This window comes from Lissotriton vulgaris, chromosome 2_1 (assembly GCF_964263255.1).
Source record: "Lissotriton vulgaris chromosome 2_1, aLisVul1.2, whole genome shotgun sequence".
NCBI lineage: Eukaryota > Metazoa > Chordata > Amphibia > Caudata > Salamandridae > Lissotriton > Lissotriton vulgaris.
In genome coordinates this window covers 466858193-466882214 of record NC_141687.1, presented here as the reverse complement: position 1 = coordinate 466882214, position 24022 = coordinate 466858193, and the positions used below count along the sequence as shown (strand labels likewise).

The window sequence follows — 24022 nt, the reverse complement described above, 5'->3', positions numbered from 1 at the left end:
CTCCCTTCCTAGCGCATCACGCGTCAAACCGGTCAAGAGGAGGAGGGAAATGCAACCGCTGGTCCCGGCGAGCCATCCAGGGCGGAGCTGCTAAAGGCCATACAGGGCTCCCATACTGCTCTGGAACGGCAGATTGAGACGGTCTCAATTGATGTGAATCTGCTGAGGGCGGATCTCTGCAAAGTCACAGACAAAGTCAATGCGGCGGAGGGGAACATAGTCCAGCTGCAGGAGGAGGTGGCATCCCTCAAACAAACGGTGACGCGGCTCGCAGCCTCGACCGCGGAGCTGGAGCGCAGGGCAGAGGATGGCGAAGGGAGGGTGCGCCGCAGCAACATTAGAGTCCTTGGCATTCCGGAACGGGCGGAGATGGGGAATGCGGAGCGCTTTCTGGAACACTGGATCCTCACCACGCTTTGCCCAACCGGGCTCTCTGATGTGTTTTGTGATCGAGCACGCTCATAGGGCCCTGGTCTCCCTGCCACTGCCTGGTGCCCCGCTGCAGGCCCTCATCGCAAAGATCTTGATCTACCGGGACAGGGACTGCATCCTCAGGGCGGCGAGGGAAACAGCGGACCTCACATATGAGAATTCCAGGGTGTCTGTATACCCGGACTACACCTGCCAGGTTCAGGAACAATGTAAATTGTTCTTAGCAGTTAAGCAGAAGCTTCGAGAAATGAACCTGTAGTATATGTTACTATATCCTGCAAAACTCAAGGTCCTCTCCCAAGGCAAGGCTCACTTTTTCGATGGACCTGAAGAGGTGTGGGAGTGGCTCGAGATTAGAGGCGACGCACTACCGCCAGAGGAACGGGGACGATCCCGACGCAGGCGCTCATCTGGAGGCGCTGGCAGTGCAGAGAGACGGAGAGTCACGTTGGGAGATGATGGAGCCCTTCACTTGAAACCTACAGAGGCCGGGGACCTTCCGGGTGCAAGGTCGAACCACCTACAGGACGATGTTCTGGTGCCAGACACCCTGCTGCCCCCACTGGACGCTATCCTGCCCGCGGTCGACACGATCCCAGAGACACCTGGAGAATCATTGCCAGCGGCGGAGACCCGGTCCTGAAGGAGTATCCTTGTTTATGAGCTGGGCCCCTTGGTCATGTTTTCATAAGGGGTGTTAGGAGCCATGCGGGGGACAGGTGGCTGTGTGGGGAGGGGGGGCCTTCTGGAAGGGTGAAGTCTCAGGCGGACACATGACTTTAACACTTATGAGTCTAAGTTGCTCCTGGTTTGTTGAATTAGCTGGCTGTGCTGGGGACTGACAGGGGGATGGGGTTATTCTCTGTTATTGTTGGGGTGGTTGGTATATTTGGATACATGGGGTCGCTGTGTACGTCCTGGCACCAGCAGGGGAAGGGCATTTCAGCATGTTTGGTTGTTGCAGGAATATTGCTCATGGGTGAGGGGAGTTGGGGACCTTGGGGGGGTGGGGGGGGCTCTATGGGGGGGTTTTGCTTTAGGTATTAGTTGTATTACAGATTGGGCACAGGGTGGGGGGATTGTGGGATGTACAGCAGGGGCCGGAGTGGGCCAGGTGACTGGCCTTGGGATATAAGTTTTTAAGTTGGAATGTGAGGGGGCTGGGAACATGCGTTAAGAGACAGAGTCCTTTCCTTCCTCCGTAGACCAAGGGGTCTCCATTGCGTGCCTGCTGGAGACCCACCTAGATGATGAAGGTGCTCGCAAACTGTGGAAAAAGTGGCGGGCCAGTCCTTTTCTACATATGCTAGAGGGGTCCTAGTTTGGGTGGCGAGCGGGGTCCCATTTGCCATTCAGTACATGGAGGCGGACTTCAATGGCAGATACCTGCTCCTGCGGGCAAAACTTGATGGGCGAGATATTGCGCCCAATGTAGATGACCCTGAGTTCCTTCTGACCCTGCAGGAGGTCCTTATACCGGATCTGGAAACCCCTCTATTCTGGTTAGGGGACCGGTCCTGGATAGATTCCCGCCTCTCGCAGGCACGAAGCCGCGAATGAAGAAGCAACTCCACGAGGTAATGCTGAATTTAGGGATCACTGATGTCTGGCGTCAACGTCATCCAACCCAAAAACTTTACACTTGCTTTTCCCCCACTCATAACACACATAGCAGATTGGATAGGGTCCTGGTCGCAAACGTAGATGCTTCCGTCTCGTTGGCGATCACTCATAAGGCTCGCTTCTTGTCAGACCACTCCCCGGTGGCATGCGCGTTGACTTGGGAGGGTCAGCCCTGCCGCCCGCAGAACTGGAGGATGCCGGGAGACCTCTTACAGGATCTGGTAGGGAGGGACCATGTGCAAACTGCACTCACCAACTATTTAGATCTGAAATGGGAGGAGGCTTCTATCCCCTACTCTACTAAGTGGGATGCCCTGAAGGCAGTGATACGGGGTGAGTGTATGGCTCTAACGTGTGGGGTCCGGAGGCAGCTTCTTCGCGACCTACAGGAGGTGCAGGGCAATCTCTTGCATCGGTAAACGTTGCCGGACCCAGATGACGCACAACAGGAGACGGATCGGGCAGCCCGAGCTACTGTCCATGACATATTAGATAGGCTAGACAAATGCACACTGGGCCAATACAGGCAAAAGCTCCACAGGGAAGGCGACAAGTCAGGCCGTATGTTGGCCTGGATCCTTAGGTGGGAATCCCCCTCGGACAGAATAGTAGCACTGCCGGGCCCTACCGGGCGAGTGGTGCACTCTGAGGTGGGCATTCTCCGGCTCCTCCGGTCCCACCTGAGAGCGGTGTATGCAACCGACCCCGCGATCACAGAGGGCACGTATGTTCCGTACTTGCCCCTCCAGACCCTCGAGAGATGCTCTGGAGGAATTAGATGCAGCTTTGATGTTGGGTGAGATCAGAGCCGCTATGGCCGCCTCCCGAGGGCCAAATCACCTGGGAGTGATGGCTTCCCCCCAGAATCTTATCAGCCGTTTGGTGATACCCTTGCCCGTCTCCTATTGCAGGTATATGTTGAGGCCTTTGAGAGTGGCGCCCTACCACCTAGTATGAATCAGGGCGAAATTTGCATGATTCTGAAACCCGGAGGGGATAAGTATGACCCGGCAGCCTATCGCCCCATCACTATGGTCAACACGGACGCGAAGATTTTGACCAAACTTTCAGCGGCCCGGCTGGCGCCGCATATGGTCCATTTGATACACCCGGAGCAGTGTGGGTTTATCCCGGGACGAAACACCACCATGAATCTGCGGCGGTTGAACCACATTCTCCATGAGGTCCGGGAAAGGGAAGAGCACTTGGTTATAGTGTCAATTGATATAGCAAAGGTGTTTGACACCGTGCACTGGGGGTGCCTCCTGGAGGTCCTCCATGTGGTGGGGATGGGCCCCAATTTTTGCCGTTGGGTCCGTCAATTGTATTTGGCCCACTGTGCCAGAGTGAGGCTGGGAGCGGGACGCTTGGAGGAGTGGCGCTTGGGTCGAGGGACGCGGCAGGGGTGTCCCCTTTCGCCGCTCCTCTTCGCGCTGGCGATAGAGCCTTTGGCAGTACGTATCCGGTCGGAGATGGTGCAATGCGGGGTTCAGGTGGGGGACACCTGCAATGTGGTGTCCTTATAGGCGGATGACACCCTCTTTTATTTAAAGGCCCTGCGAAACTCCTTGGCTATTGTGATACGACCCAGTTACTCACCCCGCCTGGACTTCCGCCCCTCGGAGGACTGCCCTTCTCAGAAACGTATCCCAAGGCGTCGTTGGAAGCAACCCTGACAACAAGATCCCCGCCCCTCTCTTTCTTGCAGGAGCCAATCGGAGGAGGTCTGACCCCGGAAATCCCGCCTCGACGACAGCACCGGAACAGGGAAAAGACGGAAGCCGAGAGAGAGACGCCATCGGAGCAGCGATCTCGTGGCAGAAGACTCGGACCGCAGCGGAGGAGGAGCAGGCAAATGAAAAAGCAGACGTGTGGACGGAAGACTGGTGGAGTCCCCAGGAGGTGGCTGAAGAGCGGCCGCAACTCATCGGAGAGTTGCGGCAGAGCGTGTGAGTACCAACAAACCTCCCCCTTTTGTAACACATTAGGTGCTCTGTATATAGTATCTCTGTATATAGTCAGTCCCTCTCTTATAGGCCACGGACCTGATAGCACTATAATATCCTGTAAAGCACTAGGCGCCCTGTAAAGCACTAAGAACTACTCCATTTCCTTCACGCCTTTCACCGGACACTCTTCTTTCTTTCTCCCTAAAGCCTCCTCCCAGATTCCCTTCCCTGGCGGTCATCTTCCGAGTCTCTCACTAGAACCCTGGTGTTGGTAACGGTTGTGACTATAGTAAGCCCAGCAGGACTAACGGCCCCTTATTTCTTTTCTCTTCCTGACCTCCGAGGACCTTCTCCGGACATCCCGACTTCCCGAGGACCCAAGACCCATCCCCACCTCGAAAGGATCAAGACGCCTTACCTTGGAACCTCGCTTTTGTTTCCCTATTAATCCTTGATAATCGATTTTGTGCTGCAATAAAAGAACCAATATTGCCCACTACATCCGGCCTCCGTGCCTGCTTTTCCAGCCCGCCGTTACCCCACGTTCACACCTATATTATTGCAGCACCTCGACCACTTTGGGGAAGCCTGGGACTGAGGATTAACCGTGGTAAGTCCTTGATCTTTGCCCTGGCGGGATACGGTGAGGGACCGCTAACGGACCTGCCGGATCTTGGACTGCGATGAGAGCAGGAGGCGTTCCGGTGCCTCGGGATTCAGGTGGCCCCGACCGATGCACAGGTCCTGGCCCGGAACGTGGATGGGATGCTTGCGTCCCTACGGCGATCGGTGACCTTTTGGAACACCTTACCGCTCTACCTTATGGGCAGCTGGCTGTCGCAAAGATGGTCATGCTCCCCCAGACGCTTTATATTCTTCAGAACTTGCTGTACCTTATTTCCCCACGAATATTTCGCAAACTCAACTCTCTGCTCACGTCTCTGCTTTGGGTGTGACGTCATAGTAGGGTTGCACTACACACCGTGGTCCAGAGCTGGGAAGAAGGCAGGTTGGGGCTCCAAGATTTGATCTGTATTTCTACGTGACTCAACGGCTGCCGGCAGCCAGGTGGTTCGCGGAAGCGGACAGTTGGGAGATGCAGCTCTTGGCCGGGAGGGCCAATGAGCGGACACTACAGATCACATTGATGAAGGGAAGGGGAGCGGATGTGTCCCTACCGTATGTGGTGCGACACACGGCCGGCATCTGGCAGAGGTTTGTAGAGAGGGTATTGAGACGGGCACCCTTTCACAGGGAGTTGCCGGTTTGGATCGTGGCACCTTCAGTCGCTATGGAAGAGCACATGTCCTTTAGGGATTGGCGGGCAGGAGGATGTGCAACCCTGGCTGACCTCTACCCGGGTGACTCATTTCGGTCCTTTGAAGAGGCAGAGGAGGCCTTCGGGTTGGGTGGGGGACAACACTTACACTACTGTGGCCTTCAGGAGGTGGTGAAGGCGGCCTGGCCCCAGTTTCCAGAGACGCCCCCGATTTCCCATACCCTGAACATCATTCTCTCCTGCGGTAGAGGTCGTAGATTGATTACCTTGCTTTACTCCGCCATGCATCAAGATTCGGTCCCACTGGACCAGCCCTCCTGGAGCGCCTGGGAGGTGGATCTGGGCACGCCCCTGTACCAGGGGCAGCTCAAGCGCATAGGGAGCCTCACACGTAAAGTATTGTGTAATGCACGGTTTAAGCTCACACACTTTAACTTTATGCATCGTACATATTTGACCCCGATGCCATTGCAGCGCATTTCAGGCGACAGGGAGGACACTTGTCCCAGATGTGGGGTGGAGAGGGTGGGGTTCTTACACCTGGCCTGGGAATATACCTTGGTGAAGAGCTTCTGGAAGGACGTGGTGGGACGTATAGCCGCCACTACCAGCCTTAGGATAGACCTGACACTGCTCCACTGTCTACTGGCTCTGGTTCCTGAGCCTAAAAAGCGGAATCTCTCCTACAAGCTACTACAGCTCATGTTGGTCATTACCTGGATGGGGCGGCGGGCCCCGGAAATCTCCGCATGGCTAAGGGATGTCCGCGAGTGGTCTCTGGCGGAGGAGACCCATATGCAGTGCGTGCGTAGGGATGTGAAGCTGCAAGACGACCTGTTGGCCTGGAGGGTCATGTGTAGTGCGGGACTGGCCCTGAGTGACTCGGAGGGAACTAGTGAGGAACTGTTCACGCCGGAGGGGTCAGGGAATGGAGTCTGTTAGACTTGATTGATCTTTTTGCTGATTTTTACTGCTTCCTCATGTTCATATGCTTCATCTCCTGATTTATTATGCAGCTTTCTTTTCCCATGACCACTGCCTCCCCGATGATGCCTGTACCCTTAAGTGCCATAATGAGGTCATCGATCTGTATGCAATAGTTTTTAATTGATGCCATTTGTGGGGGGGTATGTTTTTACACTTGTTGTATAACTCAAAATAAAGTTAAAAAGAATTGGCTCTTCCCCACATAAACACCATAGGCAATCAGAAATATACAGCATATCCTTCTGTATATAAGCATTTATTTCTACTATCGATATGTACCTACATATGTGTATTGCTTTGTATAAATATGTAGAATAATTATGTTTTTAAGAAAGAATACTTACTTCCTTTATGCATCTATATACCTTCCATGTACTTGGATCTATTTATTTATTACTTTCCTCCAAGAATAAAAAAGCATATTCTTTTTTTTTGTGGAAAACCTTTATTTAAAATCCAAAGCACACAGCTATTCAGCCTTACATCCCTGAGGCTATGCAGCATTGTAGAGAACGGATAGGAGGTGCGCACAAAACAGGTCAAAGAACATATCAGTTTTAATTTTATAATGTGAGAACAATAAACCTATGAAATACTAACGGAAAAGAAACACTAAGAAAAAGGAAATAGGCAAGGAATAGTGCAAAAGCGACAACGCACAGTCCCGGGAGGTAGGCAGGGCTAAGCGGCTTCACAGAGCAACTATACTGCATAAAGCAAATGAACGCGGGGGGAAGAGAATCAGGATATCGGCCAAATGATAAGATGGTTGGAAGGGAGGGCTAGGGAGAAAGACGATCCTCTATCGGGTCAACATCGGGAGGTAAACAAATGTCACCCCTGTATTCATTCCAGGCCCCCCAGACCACTCTCCACCTCCTGGGTTTACTCCTGGCCACGTACACTGTCTTCTCACGAAGCATGCACCAATCCATATTGGTCTTCCATAGTTCCACGGAGGGGGGAGATGGGGCCCCCCACTTCTGGGCGATGTCCCGCTTAGCCACCATGTTCCCCAGCGTGACCCATTGAGTTTGGGCATTATTGTAGTCCGTGGGACCCCACACATTCAACAGACAGCGCCGGGCCTCCGCTGGCAAGTCCACCCCGTTACCTCACGCATCACCGCATGCACTCGTTTCCAGTAAGAGGCTATAGCATGGCACTCCCAGATGATGTGCAAGAATGTGGCCAGTTCTCCACAACCACGCCTACAAAGACCGTCCACTGAGAGTCCCATATGAATTAACCTGGGGCCAGTCACATAGACTCTGTGGAGAATCTTCAATTGAACCAGACGCAATCTGGCCGAAATTGCCACCTCTTTAGGGGAAGACACCGCACACTGCCAGTCCTCATCATCCAGTTCAACTCCATCACGCACCCACTGGTCTCTCACACCCAACAAAAGGTCCGTGCAAACGTTGATCAACTTTTTATAGATCAGGGAAATGGCACTGTCTGGCATATGGCCGTCCAGTACCCCATCTTCCAGCGGGGACGCTTCGGGGACCTTCTCTCCTGCCGGCAATGCTGCTGCAAGGGCATGTCGCAATTGAGCGTATCTAAAATATTCAGTGGCTCCCAATTGAAATTCAGTTTGCAGAGCGTCAAAAGACTTTATCTCACCCCTGGCCATCATATCGTCGACTTTGGAGATTCCAATGAGGTCCCACCGGTCAAATCCCTTTGTATGCCACATCCTACCCAACAGGTCAGAGTCATAGAGTGGAGTAGCCATAGTAAGCCTACCCTGCCATCCCTGTGCTTTCGTAATGGCCCTCCAAATGTGCACAGCGGTCCTGGTGGGACCAGTCATTCTTCCATCCAGAGATCTTGAGTATAGTGCTCTGTAGTACTTCCCATCGTCCAGGAGCCACCGATCCATGGCATACCCCGGGCTGTCAGCCGGTCCATAAAAGCCATGGTTAAGAGCGGCAAGTTGAGAGGCCCAGTAGTACCTCCGGATATCAGGCAAAGCGATACCGCCGTCGTACCAAGGGATCGTCAACTTGGCAACAGCAATACGCGGCCTACCCTCCCACAGGAGGGCCCGCTGCAAACCTTCAACCTCCTTAAAGTATTTGGAAGGGACGGGGTCCTGTGTGTTCTGGAGCGCATACAAGAATCTGGGCATGGACATCATCTTAAACAACGCCGCACGTCCAAGCAGGGACAGTGGCAGCCTTCTCCAACCCTCCACGTCGCGCCGAAGGCGCGCAAGAGGGGGAAGCAAATTATTGGAGTATCGTGTCCGGGCATCAGTTGATATATAAACGCCCAGGTACTTGAAACCCTGCCTCGCGATCTGTATAGTACAGCCCCTGGGAAGACGTGGGGCCTCTCCACTAAGTACGTAAAGGTAAGATTTCGACTAGTTAATGACTAGGCCCGAATATCTTCCAAAAGTACCCAACACGTCAAAGGCCACAATCAAGGACTTACAAGGGGAGGTGAGGTAGAGCAGGATATCATCCGCGTATAACGACACGCGGTCCTCAAAGCCAGGCGACCACTTAATCCCACAAATGTCTGGGTGGGTACGTATCCAAGCAGCAAGCGGCTCGAGCGCAAGAGCAAAAAGGAGCGGCGACAGAGGACAGCCCTGTCTGGTGCCCCTACGCAAAGCAAAGGAAGCTGATACACGGCCGTTGACCGTAACATTGGCCAGTGGGGAGGCATATAAAAGTCTAACCCAACTGAGAAATTCGGGGCCAAACCCAAACTTAGTCAACACCGCCCACAGGTAATTCCATTCGAGGGAATCAAACGCCATTGTTGCGTCCAGCGATGCCAAGACGGTCGGCTCACAGAGTTTGCCAACTCGTGCCATGACCGCATGGAGCCTCCTAAGGTTGAGGGCGGTGTTGCGGTGGGGTATGAATCCCGATTGGTCCGGGTGAACCAGATCAGCGATCACACCCACCAGCTGGTTGGCCAATAGCTTAGCCAGAATTTTAGGTTCGGCGTTCAGCAGGGAAATCGGGCGGTACGACCTACAAAGGTCTCTGGGCTTCCCCTCCTTGTGAATAACCACAATAGTAGCCAGTCGTTGATCCAGAGGGAGCTCACCGGCTTCGCGCGCCTCCAGGAACAACAAAAAAAAAAGCATATTCAATGCACTCTATCAATATCTTTAATCTACATATACTTACTTCCTTTATGCATCTATAAACTTTCCAAGTAATTATGGATCTATATATTTCTTATATTCGTCTAATTCAGCATATCCAATGCACTACCCTATTTCTCATCCTATACCTCTATCAATATAGCCATTACCTCCACTCTCTCATTCATCCCATGCCACTACTATGATTCCCAAATAGCCCTTTCTAGACTCTCTCCTACTCTACCCCTCCTTGCATCACCTGACACCTCTTTTTACTATACTGATCTCCCAAAACAAGCCTTTCTAAACTCTTCCCTCAGACTCTTCCCCTCCACATCCATTTTTACTTATCCCAAGCCTTCCACTACTGCTATGACCTTCCAAAACAAAGTCTAAATCCTTCACTCTTCTATCCTTCCACTATCCTTTTCATTCGAAATAACAGACTAACATGTCCACTTCTCAAATTTCATATTTCACTATACTAATTTACCACTAATCCTTTATGGGATCCAGAGTAGCGTGCCACTCGCCGAAAAAAACTCTTCAACACCTTATTAGGGGTAGCAAGCACCATATAAATGCTAACCTTTTTTCCCTCTTCTATCCCTCCGCTATCCTTTTCAATTCAAATAACTGACTAATATTCATCACTTAAATTACTTTCATATTTCACTATAATAATTAATCACTAATCCTTTATGGCTTCCGGAGTAGTGTGCTACTCGCCGAAAAAGCACTTCAACACCCCATTAGGGGTAACAAGTGCATTATATATATGCAAACCTTTGTCCTTCTTCTATCCCTCCGCTATCCTTCTCAATCCAAATAACTGATTAATATCCACCACTGAAATTACTTTCATATTTAACTATACTAATTCACCACTAATCCATTATGGTTTTCGGAGTAGTGTGCTGTTTGCCAATAAAGTGCTTCAACACCCAATTAGGGGTAGTAAGTGCTATATAAATGCAATTACAATACAAACGATGAGACAAATCTGTTTGATGCACTATGTGTTATTAAAAAGTCAATTGTGTTAGGAATAATTATTTAAAGACTCTCCCTCAAACACTAGTGCCTCGGATATTGAATAAAAGTACATACAATTCAGGACTTTCATGATGCAAGTTCTGAACTTTGAGTGGTGATGTATTGGCAAGACCAAGATCAGCACTGTATATGCAACTAAATGCCATGATCGTAATATTCGAAATGAGATACAATATAAATAAACTAATTTTAAAAAGCTGCATAGCTGAGGACCACAATATTCACTTCAATGAAAGCAAACCCTGCTTATAGCTATCTAAATAAACAGAGATAAAATCTTTGATAGAAAAAAGGTGGAGAAAACTGCACGACTTTACGAGAAATTAGGATTCTTCTCAATGTTTCACCTCCAAAAGCTCTATAGGAAGGAGACCAGTATCCCACAACCATTCGAGTGCTTAGTGTGAACATTTATCCAGACTTTAAAATCCCTCTAATACTGAAAAGTTTTGATAGCCCCGAACTTTGATTAAAGCATACAGGCTTTACATATCTTAACAAAAAGTAAAATAATTATAGACATTGAAAACATCAACAGCTCCTGAACTGGCATGGACATTCCTAAAACAAAATCAGGCAACGGTTCTAGTCTTTTACATCCTCTTTTTGAAAACTGCATCTGAGAAAGGAGTATCTCACGGGCCTGGAAAGAAAACACTTGCAGGTCCCATTTATAAAAGAGACCCAACATAATAACACAAATCACGGTGGAATTATAGTGCTATTGGATTCATCTGCAAAACTATTCAAACGTGATCTCAAGGGTGTATGTAGTTGCTTCTAGCTTTAATATTAGTGCTTTATAGCGATATGTGGCTAAATATTTGCCATGGAACAAAAAGGTCCCTAGCCAAGAAAGCAGTTAATAATGCCTAAAAGACTATATCTTGGCTCCCTTTTGGTTTATTCAAGTTTTATTCCCTACGCCTACTTACTTGAATAACATCAGAACATTGCTTCAGCCAGTATGCATTAATTCAACTGTTTTCCTTTGCAGTTGACACAGTTTTACTAAACTTATTCTCTGTTAACTTACAACAGTAATTGGCTTCCCTGCCACACGGTTAAAAGGAAGGCAATTTACAAATAAGAAAAGGTGGCTACTCTTTGTAGTTAAATAACGACTAGACTGTAAATCTTTCATCTGTTAAAGCATGCTGAGTTGAGATTGCCTTTTAGTAATCTCTCATGTTCATTGCAAATTCTTACTTGTATCTTTAGTAATTAATATTAAAGCTTTCATATGTTAAAGATATACACTTTTTGGAATTCTGAAGAGACTTTACCACATTTTATGCAATTTTCGTTGTGTAGTTTACATAACAAATATTTTCTGGCTCTGCTCTTGAACGGGCTCTAAGATTCGAGCCAGACCCTTTGTTCGGCTCTCCCTGTTAATTTGTTGGCTCTCCCACCTCTATTTAAAATGAAACACTTATGGGTGTGTTTGAGAGTTTTTCTTTGCGACTGTTGTAATTTCAAACTCTTGGTGCAGCAAACACTTTGTGATACGTTCCATATCTTGTTATTATCTGGCTGTACTTTCAGGTAGTTCAATTCTCATTCTGTGTGCTTAAGACCTAATCAGTGGGATCCGATATTTATGCGACTACTGCACTACAATGCCAAGGCTCCGTTTACTTAACACATAACATAACAATGAGGCAGTATCCGGACAGCACATGTACTCATGATGTTATTCTTTTCTGCGGTCTCTGGTGTCTGCTGCCTCAGGGCTTTCACTAATAACAGAACATATTAATTATATAGTGCAGAGCTTGCTAAACAGCATTCTATTACGTGTGTTCCAAATGACAAGTGGGGCGACTGTCTCTAGAGAGCTGTAAAAAAATATATATATATATTTTCATAACGTATTTACCTAGCATGTCTTACGTAATTTGGAAAATTCCATTACCCAGTTCGTGGTGCTCAGTATACAAATCTCGGAAAGATGGAAGGGAGAGTCTGTATGTCCAGATCAGAACTCAAGATCTCTAGAACAACGCATTTATTCACAGTAAGCGTTAAGCACACCGAGCCTCTGTGCTACAGCAACACTTCCGCCAATGCATTTAGTAAAGTAACTGGTACAATGCCGCAACAGTGTGCTGTTACAATTACACGTGTTATTTATGTATTGTTCTTTTTTCACAAGCACCCAAAAAGAATATATATATTAATACGTATAAATTTATGTGTGTGTGTGTGCTATTGGAGTGTTATAGACAGTCCTACGTGCCATCCCTCCCTTGGTTATATTATTTCTAATTATCTTGTTAATTTACTTTAAACACTTTTGTCTGTCCTGATGAAAGTGTACAGCCACTTGCTCGTTTTCTTTTTACAGCACAAACCCAAGGTATAAACAACAAATGCCTACTTGCGCACCTTTTCGGGTGGCTTCCGTGCGGGTCTTACCTCCCATCTCCGGACAGATTTTAAGCGTTGAATGCCTCAGCTTAGCTTCCGCCTCCATTCAACTTCAATACCCGAAGGTTTGGGCAGGTAATGGAAAAGCTTGCTCCAAATTGAGTGGCAGACTAGGGGCGGTACTAGCGGTGTCCGCACCTCAATTGAACTTTGGGATTGGTTAGAAAAATAGACAGTTCAACCCAGTATCAGAGGATCCGCCCCAACGTCTGCACCGGAAAAGATTACGTTCTATTGCTGCGGTAGACGTTCGCCGCTCCGGAAGGTAAAGCCCAGCTGCACCTGAGCCGACGGTCCAGGCAGTGTGCGCGCACTTTGAATTCTTGCTCCTTGTGTGGTGTCCGGGCAGACTGACCCGGGAGGATCGGGACCTTGGCACGTTTGCACAAGAACAGAAGAGCGGATGTCTGCCAGTGCAGTCGAGCTGGTAAGTGTTTGGGAGTGGGGTAGCAACTTATTGTCAAGCAGTGAGATAGAGCTGCTAGTTTTAGGGGTGGGGATTACGTTCAGGAGTTCCTCTCCTCTGTGAGTTTCGTGGATGATCGTGTGTTGATGCTAGGGAGCGAAGGGTGCTGATGCTAGGGAGCGAGGGGGGCTCTCTGGAAGCTCTGTCAGTTTGTTGTTATGGAAACACTACATTTTAGATTATCTTTAAAAATACTTTGAAAATCGAGGCTCTGATAAAAACCTTAAGAATCGCCACTATATTTTTTAGCTCTATTCTGTTTGCACTGTGATTCTTTGGAGACTGTGATGATCCGTGTGGTGTGGGTACTATGTTATGCTTCAGTTTCGTTTCACGCTGGTTAGTCAAGATCTAAGTCAGGGCACAAGTCCTATAAAAAGAAGTTGGGGGACAGACAATTTTATTTATTTTATTTATAAAGTTTTATATAGTGCGTACTTAATCCCGAAGGATATCAGAGCGCTTTACACTTGAGGGAGTGAGGTAACATAACAGTACAAGAGTCAAATTGGGAATATACAAAAGCAATACAATGGTGCACATAGAAGACTCAAGATTGACCTTGGCTAGGAGTATAATGCGCTATGCAATGAAACGGAATTACCAAGGGGAGCCAGTCCAATAGTAAAGAACCAGAATGATGTCCTTTCTTGAAGTGTGATGAATGTGCTAATAGATGATCTTCGCTCCTCTTATGAAGGTAAGAACTTGTTCATGAGGAATCGTTTTGCTTCCGCTTTGAATGCAGCCTTGGAGGAGATTCTCCGTATTTCCGGTGGGAGCGAGTTCCAAATTTTTGGCGCAGAACACGAGAAGGCTCGTTGACAAGTTCTCTTTTTGCGGAAGCTCTTAGGTTCCAGGAGGAGGCAAATAGCACTCCTCGACGGTCTACCCCCTCCGGATAGTTTTAACTTTTGCGCCAGGTAATTGGGGGTTTTGAAGTGGATGGCCTTGTGCGCTAGGCATGCGATCTTTAGTTGAAATTCTAGCTTCGTAGGGCAGCCAGTATAGAGATTTTGGGTCGGGGTGATGTGTGCATTTCGCGTGGTGCCCGTAATGAGTCTGGCCGCAGCATTCAATGAAGCCTTTAAAGGAGCCAAAGTGTATTTGGGGAGGCCGCATAGTGTAGCACTGCCATAATCAAGCCTCGGTAGAACAAGCGCTTGGACCACCTATTTGAAATCTGCTTGAGGTAGGAAAGGCGTGAGATTCCTGAGAGTTCTCAGAAGGTGGTTAACTCCCTTGCTTACGTTACTGATCTGGGCCTTCATATTCAAATGTTTGTCTAGTGTGATTCCTAGAGATTTAGGTGAGTCAATCGTGTGTGGGGAGCAGTTGAAGGCTGTGAGTTGGTTCATCCAGAGGTCAATATTAGGAGTGTGTTTCGGGGGAGAGATGAGGAGGAATTCTGTTTTGGAGGTGTTTAGCTGGAGGTGGTTCATAGTTAGCCAATTTTGGGTAGGTAGTAAGGTGGAGGTGAGTGAAGAGATGTTGTCTGAGGAGGAGATTTTCAGGTAGTTGGGTGTCGTCAGCATACATATGGAAATTAATGTCCATGGAGTTTAGAACATTGGCTAGTGGTTCCAGAAACAAATTGAATAGAATGGGAGATAAGGAGGATCCTTGTGGAACCCCCATGTTGACAGGGGATGGCTGTGATAAAGAATGGTTCGCCTTAACTCTTTGTGATCTATGATGGAGGAAGGACGAGAACCACTTCAGCACCTGTCCAGAGAGGCCCATCCTGTGCTCTAAAATATCTAGTAGGTTGTCGTGATTGACAGTGTCAAAAGCTGAGGAAAGGTCTAGTAGGATAAGAAAGCACGATTCATTTCTGTCAAGCATTCTTAGGATGTCATCCATTACATGAGTAAGAGCCGATTCAGTGCTATGCCCACTACGAAAGCCCGATTGGTGTTGGTCCAGGAGGTGATTCAGAAAAGGGGGTGGTGATGGACAGAGTATTCTGAATTAAGCAGAACACTCCTACCCAGTCCAAAGATCAGGGCTTGATCCATCACCGTTTTTTAGCTCACTGCACCATCCCAGCTCAGAACCCGGCTACATGCAAATTAATCTGTCCCTGGCCCAGTGCATCATGGGAACAGGGCAGACCAAACTACCAAGCCAATTCTTTCACTGGAAAGGAAACAAGCTTCCAGGGACCGGTTTCTGGCATTTCAGCCGTCTTCGGTCCGGCTTGCTTGAATCCTGATGGTGCATTGAGCAAGGGACTCACATCTGAGTATACCCTTCCACGCTTATGGTGGACAAAACGATTCAGAAAAGGGGGTGGTGATGGACAGAGTATTCTGAATTAAGCAGAACACTCCTACCCAGTCCAAAGATCAGGGCTTGATCCATCACCGGTTTTTAGCTCACTGCACCATCCCAGCTCAGAACCCGGCTACATGCAAATTAGTCTGTCCCTGGCCCAGTGCATCATGGGAACAGGGCAGACCAAACTACCAAGCCAATTCTTTCACTGGAAAGAAAACAAGCTTCCGGGGACCGGCTCACTGCACCACCAGGATTCAAGCAAGCCGGGCCGACGACTGCTGAAATGCCAGAAACCGGTCCCCGGAAGCTTGTCTCCTTTCCGGTGAAGAATTGGCTTGGTAGTTTGGTCTGCCCTGTTCCCATGAGGCACTGGGTCAGACTAATTTGCATATAGCCAGGTTCTGAACTGGGGTGATGCAGTGAGCTAAATAACGGTGATGGATCAAGCCCTGATCTCTTGACTGGGTAAGAGTGGTCTGCTTAATTCAGACACTCTGTTCATCACCACCCCCTTTTTGAATCGTTTTTGGCCACCACAAGTGTGGCAGGGTATACTCAGACATGAGTCCCTTGCTCACTGCATCACCAGGATTCAAGCAAGCCGGGCCGACGACGGCTGAAATGCCAGAAACCGGTCCCCGGAAGCTTGTCTCCTTTCCGGTGAAGAATTGGCTTGGTAGTTTGGTCTGCCCTGTTCCCATGAGGCACTGGGTCAGACTAATTTGCATATAGCCATGTTCTGAACTGGGGTGATGCAGTGAGCTAAATAACGGTGATGGATCAAGCCCTGATCTCTTGACTGGGTAAGAGTGGTCTGCTTAATTCAGACACTCTGTTCATCACCACCCCCTTTTTGAATCGGTCCAGGAGGTGGACATTTTCAATGTGAGCACATAATTGAGACTGGACACATTTTTCCAGGAGTTTGGCTAGAGTGGGGATGCTGGAGATGGGGCGGAAGTTGTTAAGATCTGAACTGTCTGCTGTAGGTTTTTTTAGAATAGGTATTACCTAGGCCTCTTTGAAGCAGTCTGGTATCGTACCCTGCGCGAGAGAAGCATTGACGATCTTTGTCCAGAACGTAGAGATAAGAATCTTTAATTGATTTGAAGATGATAGGTGGAAGAGGGTCACTGAAGTGGTTAGATGGGTTGATATTCCGAAGGACCACATTGATGTTGTTTTCCGTTACGATGGTAAAGGTGTCCCAAAAAGCATTGTGTTTGATACCCCTGCTAAGGGTGTTGACCTTGTCTGGTGCGACCTGTGGGGGTGCCGGGCCGTATGATGTTATAAGAGATCTCCTGGATTCTAGATCAATGCTAATAAGTCTTATTTTCTCTGTAAAAAAGGCCGCTAAATCAGAACAAGACCGGGGACTGACATCTGAGGCTGAACGGTTGTTTTTTTTTTTTTTTAATTTAAAATATTTTATTGAACAAAAGCAGAGTAAGTGATCAGTTGACAGTCATGAAGTACAAAATTGACATAGAAGGCATACATTACAGCGGTGCATTACAAGTGCGAGTGCGGGGAGGACCAGTCCTGGCCATCGCCATCTCAGTTGTAGGGGAAGTACAAAGTTCGCCTCTATAAACATTCCATTGTCCCCATTTCTTATCCCAAATTCCAGGACATCCCCTGAACTTGTATACAGTTTTTTCAGATAACATACATACATCCATTGCAGCGACCCACTTGATCAAGAGCGGTTTAGTTGGCGAGCCCCATTGCATTGCTATTTCACGTTTTAGTAAGAGAAAGCCCAGAGTCGCCCATTGTCGTTTCAGTGCAGTGAGATCCGTGGGGTCCCATACATTAAGGAGTCCGCTTTTGGGAGACAGAGGAACAGGTTTTCTCAGTGCATCAGACATCCTGCGAACAGCTCGCTCCCATAGGTCTTGAATCATCGGGCATTCCCAGATAGTGTGGTAGAAGGGACCAACCTGCCCGCAGTTACGGAGACAGAGATCTGTCGCGCGCCTACCAATTTTGGCTAGGAGGGGAGTGGACATGTATGTTCTGTGTAATATCTTTAACTGTATAAGCCTAAATCTGTGATTGATAGCTGATTCGCGCGGGGACATCAGTGCCACTTGCCATTCAGCATCTTCTATGGTACCAATGTCGCCTTGCCATTTGTCTCTCAGAAGTTGGAAGGTGTTGGGCATGTTATTGCAGAGCTTGGGGTAGGTAAAGGATATCGCCTTGGCTTGAAGGGGTTCTGATAAGAGTCTATCCTGTATCCTGTACCTTAAAGTTGTGAATAATGCCAATCATAGGTATCTGCTAACAAGGTTCCGTTTAAATAAAATTCATCTTTTAATTTCTGGCCGCCCTGTCTGGACCAGGAGCTCGGACCTAGTTCTATGCAAATGTGATGGCTGCTCAATTATGGACACGGCTCACTTTCTGTTTTTTTGTGACTATTTCAAAGGTATTAGATTCAAATTTATTATACCATTATTAAAAGGAAAGGGTTTTAGGCAAGTGAAGCCAGCTTTGCTGTACCTCCAACTGTTGACAGAAATATGGGTTATTTTCAATGTGGCAAAATCTTTAACCATAGCAATGAGACTTGGCAAAAAGATCGCTTGGTCCTAGAGGACTTTTTACAAATATCAATTACTGTATGAAACCCCCAATAAGGTCACCAATGTGTATGCTGTTGTTTTTAAAATTCCTGCCATCATGTACTGTATATCTCAGGGGTCATCCCCTGTTTTGTATCTATGTTATATTTTATCATGGGTGGCTTGTGGACTGTTTTAATGCTTGTACACTTTTATGGTTTTTGTGATTTAAACCGAATAAAGTATCTTTTGAACTTGTACTTGAGTCTATCCTCAAGAGGCGAGGATTGTGGAATAGAAGAGAGATCAGGGACATTAGCGAGTATGGCATGCTTGATTTGGAGTTAGCGGAAGGCCTCAGATTGGGCTAACTCATATTTCTTCAGGAGCTCTGCGAATGTCAATAGTTTGCCCTTGTGAAGCATGTCTCCCAGGGTAGAGATGCCGATCATGTCCCATTTGTCAAAGCCCTGATAGTGGCAGAGGGAGCCTAGCATATGTGAGGTCCAGAGCGGAGTGGATAATGTGAGAGTGTCAGACCAGCTAAGCCGCCTATTTGCTCGATGCCAAATTATCAGTGTCTGTGACATCGGGCCTATATAGCGGGTGCGGGAAGGTTTACCATACAAGGCCCCAAGGTAGCCCTCTCGGCCCGTCTGATATCGTTCGAGGTGGATAGCAGGATTTGTTGGTGGACCATATAACCAAGAATTAGTGGCAGTCAATTGAGAAGCCCAATAGTAGAGTCAGATATTGGGCAAGGCTATACCGCCATCGTACCACCCCTGCGTGAGCGAGGGAAGAGCAATGCGGGGAGAAGCACCGTCCCAGAGGAGGAGGCGGAGGTCTCCTTCAAGTGTGTTAAAATAGGAGTCGGCAATGGGAAATGGGCAGTTTTGCAAGGCATACAAAAAGCGAGGGAGTGCAAGCATTTTAAAAAGGGCTGCTCTGCCCGGGAGAAACAGAGGGAGTGATCTCCAGTGTGATATGTCGTTATGGAGTCTTTGTAGCGGGCCCTTGAGGTTACGGTCATAAAAGATTTTGGGGTGACAAAGATGCCGAGGTACTTGAATCCGTCCTGGGCCACATCGATCGAGTACCCCCTCGGAAGAGGAGGGAGTGGGCCGTGCAGCCCGTATAGGACTGATTTGGACCAATTGATGGAGAAGCCCAAATATTTGCCAAAATTAGTGATGACGTGCAGTAGACTATTGATAGAGGATTTAGGGGAAGAGACGTAGATGAGAATGTCATCTGCGTATAGTGAGCTCTTGTCAATTGTATCATCATTCCACCGGAGGCCTCGGATAGAGGGGTGTCAGTTCTAACCCAATGGGCCAGAGGCTCCAGGGTGAGCACAAACAATAGTGGGGACAGAGGGCATCCCTGCCTAGTACGCCTATGTAGAGGAAATATTCTGGATGTATGACCATTAACATAAACCTGACCCCAGAGATCAGTATAGAGCAGTCGGATCCACTGAACCATAACGAAGTAGGACTTCGAAAAGGTACGACCATTCTATGGAGTCGAAGGCTAGTGTGGCGTCGAGGGAGAGGATAGCTGCGTCTTCTTGGAGATATGGTATTCTACTCATAACGTTATGGACCCTACTGAGATTAAGTGCTGTGTTGCGGCCTGGAAGGAATCCCGATTGGTCCTCGTGGATTAAGGCAGGGAGGACTGTCATGAGTCTGATAGCGAGGAGCTTTGCCAGAATTTTCACCTCTGAGTTAATGAGGGAAATCGGCCTATAGGAGCCGCAAACAGTAGCCGGTTTATTAGGTTTGTGAATAACAACTATTGAAGCTAACCGTTGGTCTAGTGGTAGGCATCCGGCATCCCGGCTCTCCTCGAACATTGCCTTCAGGTGTGGGAGAATCTCCCCCGCCATGTCCTTCAAAAATTCAATAGGGACACTATTGGGGCCCATAGCTTTACCTGACTGTATGGCAAACAATGCATTGCCAATCTCTTTTGTTGTGAGGTCTGCTTCTAATTCCTGCGCCTCAACCTCGGAAAGAGAGGGTAGTCTCATTTCATTCAAGAGCAGTCTAGACTCCCCGGCATTATAGTGTGCCCTGGCTGTGTATACTCCCTCCAGATGGGCAGCAAAGACCTCCGCTATTTCCCCGGGGTCTTTGATAGGAGAATTGCCAGGTCCAGCCAACTCTGGGATCCATCTAGAGCCTTGCTCGCGTTTTTCGAGCCAAGCCAGCATTTTACCTGGTCTATCCCCCAGTTCATACACTCGGTGGCGAGTCTTCAACAGTTTAGTCTGCGCTTTCTCTAAGGCTAGTGCTTTATATTCTAGCTGTTTCGTTCGGAGGCGAGTTGCCATCTCGTCCGAGGGGTTAACGTTGTGGGTTGATTCCAGGTGGACGAGGTCCACCTTGGTCTGGATTAGGTGTTCATTCTGTTTGTGTATATAGCCAGTTTTAAGAGCTAATGCTGTTGAAAGTGAGCCCATAATTCTATCAATGCCCAGGCTGCTGGCGCAAACCGCCTCTTAGTTTCCATTCCGAATAATTTACCAAATAAAGAGACGGGCGCTGGAAGCAGGAATCAAGAACAGAGTTTAATTCTCATGAGGAGAGCCAGTCATTTCGGACACGAAACACAGTGTCTTTCGGGAGGTGCTCTAACAAGTGAGCTTGAGACTCTTGCTTTTATACATTGCAGAACATTTGATGATACAATCAGGTCAGTATGTCGCAAAAGGAAAACATTCCTATAATCCTCGTGATGATCCTATTCCACATACATTCACAATGGGGACCCTTGACCTGCTGATAAGAGGGGAGGGCAATCATGCAGCTGAGTGTGTCGTAGGATGTGTGCGCCTGATCATGGCCCAGGGGGTGGGGTGGCTAGGCATACAATAAGGGCAGTAAATGGTATCTCCTGGCTTAGGCGATGGCCTCGGACATGTGTGGTCAGCCGAACTCGGGGGAAGGGGTCATCAAAGGAGTGGTATTCATGCCTGCGTGGACAATCGAGCGTGGAGGGAGGGTTTGTCAATAGAGGGGCATTCAGGGAAGGGAAGGAGGTGCTGGTCAGGCGCGGCCGTGACTTCTCAAGGACAGGGCTTTGCGGAAGAAGAGGGTTTATGACTTGCTCATATGAGGAGAAGGAGGGGGTCAGGGTGCGTGCAGGGCCAGAGTCGCGCAGAGAGAGAGAGAGAGAGAGAGAGAGATCTTATGACCTGTACATGAGAGAACAGGGGCAGTCAGATACAACTGGGGGGGGGGCTATGTCAGCTGAGGCGAAGGATGCTTCTTCGAGAGGGAAATGGGGAAGGCCTGGGTCAAGCAGGAGGGTTACCTTTTCACATCAGGATCGCGCAAAGGGAAAGGGTTTCGTGGTCTATGCATGGGAGAGGGGGTGCAAGATACGCGCGGGAGGGAAGCTGGGGATTCCAATGGGTAAAAAGGCCATGGTGCCTAGAATGGCTGCACATATGCATAGGGGTACGGGTTCTTACTGGCAGGGTGATACGGTCAATAATTTACAGTATCCATGGTGCCCACAGGGAGAGGAGTGGGAAAGGAAGGGAAATGAGTGCTGTCTATGTACATCAGTTTCGTCCGATTTTACAGTCGCCCCTTTTTACATAGCAGCAATCATTTTTGCAGCTGATGGCATTACAGGTAGACAAGCATCGTTGACGAATTAGCACTTTGTCGATACTAACATGTGGCGTACAATCATAGACAGTCAAGGTGATGGGAAAAACGCAGTACATAGGAAATTACTTTTTCGTTGTGTTCCGGGCAATTAAACGCACTACATAGCATAAATCTTTCTGACTTAAAAAAATGTGTGAACAATGAACAGTTTTGACCAGATAGTTGAGAGCGGAATTCAGTTCAATACACAAGATCTCTTCGTCACAGTGTCTTTTATCAGCGAGCCATCACTGGTAGGCTCTAATCCGGGTACTTTCGTTGGCGCTGTTGAGCACCGGCGGTGGAGCTATAGGTCCAGCTCGGTTCGATCCTTACGCGTTGCAGGGTGCGGTCAGTCCTCTGCTGTTAGACCACAGTCCTGTTCCCTAAACAGTCCGTTGGCGGCGCCTTATGCTCGGCACCTATAGTTCTGTGGCAACACCCTCTTCCCATATAATTGCAGCTTTTTCCTTTGGCAGAAAGTCACGTGGGAAGGTGGGTGGATGTGGTTCAAATAGTCGATAGGAGAAAGAGCGAGCGGAGTTGGGTCAGAGTTCCTGGGACACACAAAAGGGACCAAGGGAGCAAAGGATAACAAGCAGGCAGGCCCATCAATCGGGCCCAAAGAAGGCAGACGGAGACTCCAGGCACACGTGGGTTAGCAGTCGGAGGGCTTCGAGGCGGCCCGTCATTTTTCATTTTCCACGTTGAAATTGCGGTCTCGTCCCGTGCCTTGTCGCTCTGCAGCTCCACTTCTGGTCGATGTCATACGTGTCCCAAGGTCTGCAGTCAGGCTGAACGTCACATCTGACCCATCTCCTCCGGTGATCGTGAATCTTTGAATGGGTACAAGACAACGTTTTAGAGAAATGGCAGAAGAAGACATCTACGCATATGAATTCCTCCCTCAATCCTCCGCATTTGAGTTCTTATGCTCATCGGTCACAGTCAGAGGTCTATTACCAAGTAGTGCATGTATCAGCATTCCTACTGAGTTTATGGCAGGTTTATTCATTGTCCTATTTATAACTCACATGAGGATAAATGACATTTCCATCAACTGTGCGTCACATCATGTTCAATATTACAGAGCATTTCCTTTCAGGAACAATCATATTTTCAGACGGGGCGGGGGTGCTATCATCGAGAGTCGGGCAAAACAACATTTACTCATGGTCATTATGTTTATACCCGGGACAGCAGAAGTTGTTCTATCAAAAATGGGGCAGGGATGCTTCGGGCGCTTGCGCTTGGGTGCAAAGGGGGTGGGACAATCTGGGTATTGGGTGTCAGTCTAGACGTTGGCGCTCGTTTCTGAAGAACAGACATAGGATGCCATTGACGTACAGTTCCCCTATAAATGGCCAGATTTGGGGGACTTTAGTCGTCTTACCTGTCCTTTCTATCTCGGTCAATTCAAGTTCATTCATTTTACAGAAAGGAGAGGCAGTAACATGGCGAGAGATGTTCATTTTAGTTTCGGTCAATTTCGCTGAACACCTTTGCGTTCAAATATGTATCAAATCAGACTGGTGCCGGTGGGGCACAATTTTACCAAAAGAGGGAGAAACAAATAGGGAGACTCTCATAGAGAGCGAGAGTCGTCCGCAATCTAAACGAGCCATTTGGTACACGTATGACATGTAAGGAGAGACAGAGAGAGATAGAGAAAGAGATAAAAAAAAGGAGCGGAGAGAGAGAGAGAGATAGGGAGAGAGAAAGAGACGTGTACGAAAATAGGTCATTTAGTGCGCTCACAACACAGAACGGCAAAGGTCAGGTGACCTATGGATACAGACAGAGGGGAGACATAAATTCGTACGTTACATACACACAAACTCAGACAGGGAAGACAGCACATATATTACGCATGCACGAGACATTCACGACAAGACAGGAAACAAGTGTTAGTCTACAAGATCTGTTTTTATATTTTCTACATATCGTTACTATCCTATTTATCTACGTGCTTAGCTCTTTCTGCCCTTCCCCCCTTTCCCTTCTCGCGTGTCATGCCTGCGAGCGTTCCCAATTACCAATACTCACACCTCGGTTGGTCGATCAGAAATTAACCTGGTTGCGCTAGTTACCCATGGTTGGATCTTAAACCATTTTTCAGTTCCTTCCTTTGGTGGAAAGTTCTCCAGGCTGAGGTAACGGCAAG

At 48.3% G+C, this 24022-nt stretch overlaps 2 protein-coding genes across 3 annotated transcripts in view; one reads left to right on the top strand and one right to left on the bottom strand.

The window, feature by feature from the left end:
• Nucleotides 1-13012, bottom strand: part of MFSD6 (major facilitator superfamily domain containing 6) — a 418145-nt gene extending 405133 nt beyond the window's left edge. Inside the window, exon 1 of the mRNA XM_086955375.1 lies at nt 12860-13012. The gene's annotated coding sequence lies outside the window, so the exon portion shown is untranslated. The remainder of the gene's footprint in view (nt 1-12859) is intronic.
• Nucleotides 13013-13145: 133 nt separating this feature from the next.
• The window catches only part of PMS1 (PMS1 homolog 1, mismatch repair system component), a 1062426-nt gene continuing 1051549 nt past the window's right edge, over nt 13146-24022 (top strand). For both annotated transcript variants that reach the window (XR_015308390.1, XM_086955374.1), the window contains exon 1: nt 13146-13298. The gene's annotated coding sequence lies outside the window, so the exon portion shown is untranslated. The remainder of the gene's footprint in view (nt 13299-24022) is intronic.